Raw genomic sequence first — 935 nt, 5'->3', positions numbered from 1 at the left:
TCTTCTTTGGCCTGTCCAATGCATAGGTAATCTTCTTCTTTGGCCTGTGCAATGCATAGGTAATCATCTTCTTTGGCCTGTCCAAGAAGACCCAAACCTGCAGATGGCGGTCATGCATCCCATCCCCCACCTCCTACACAGGCGGCCAGCGGGGTGCATGCCCCCCCCCAGCTCAGGAGGCCTGCGGGAGGCAAGCGCCCCCCCCAGCACAGGTGGCCATAGGGGGCATGCCCCCCCACCCCACCGCACTGGTGCTCGGCTGGTGTGTGGCCCCTCTTGTGCAGGCAGCCGGCGGGCACCTGCTTCCCCCAAAGCTGCCATCCTGGATCCGAGAATTCTCTCCAGACCAAGTCCACCTTGTGGCAATGTGGTGGCTTCACTGTACCAGTCTTGAGGAGGGCCGGTGCCCAGCATCCATCCTGGGTGAGGGAATCCATTCATTCCAGCTGTGGAAGCCTCGTGGAGCTGCAGCAGCTTTGCACCTTGGCGAGGGCTCTGCAGTGGGGGGTTGGGAGCCACAAGACTCACCCATTTCTCCTTGGGAATCCTTGAATTCCTGTTGTTGAGCCTCGATCTTCACTGAGGGCCAGTCATCAACTGTTTAAGTGTTCAATTATCAATAAGCTGAGGTCAGTGGAAGGCCATAATGGCCCTGCTTTAAGTGGTTCGCTGCTCCCGCAGCTCACCACGCTGTCTCTGCCGCCATCTTGGATTTCTAATGATATTATTTGATAATTTCCACACTTTTTTGGATCATCTTTCTTGGGAATGGGAACCAATATGGATGTCTTCCAGTCATTTGGTTGGGTATCTGTCATCCAGATATTTTTTTAATTAAACATATTTACTGATTTTCCTCACAAGAACATAAAAATTACAGAGGGGAACTTAACAGGAATTTTTTTTAAGTAATATAATTTTTCCTTTTAGTCTTC

Source organism: Elephantulus edwardii, unplaced genomic scaffold (genome assembly GCF_000299155.1).
Source record: "Elephantulus edwardii isolate Elephantulus edwardi_28Jun2011 unplaced genomic scaffold, EleEdw1.0 scaffold00213, whole genome shotgun sequence".
In the NCBI taxonomy this organism is placed as follows: Eukaryota; Metazoa; Chordata; class Mammalia; order Macroscelidea; family Macroscelididae; genus Elephantulus; species Elephantulus edwardii.
Note: the sequence above shows the minus strand (reverse complement) of the source record.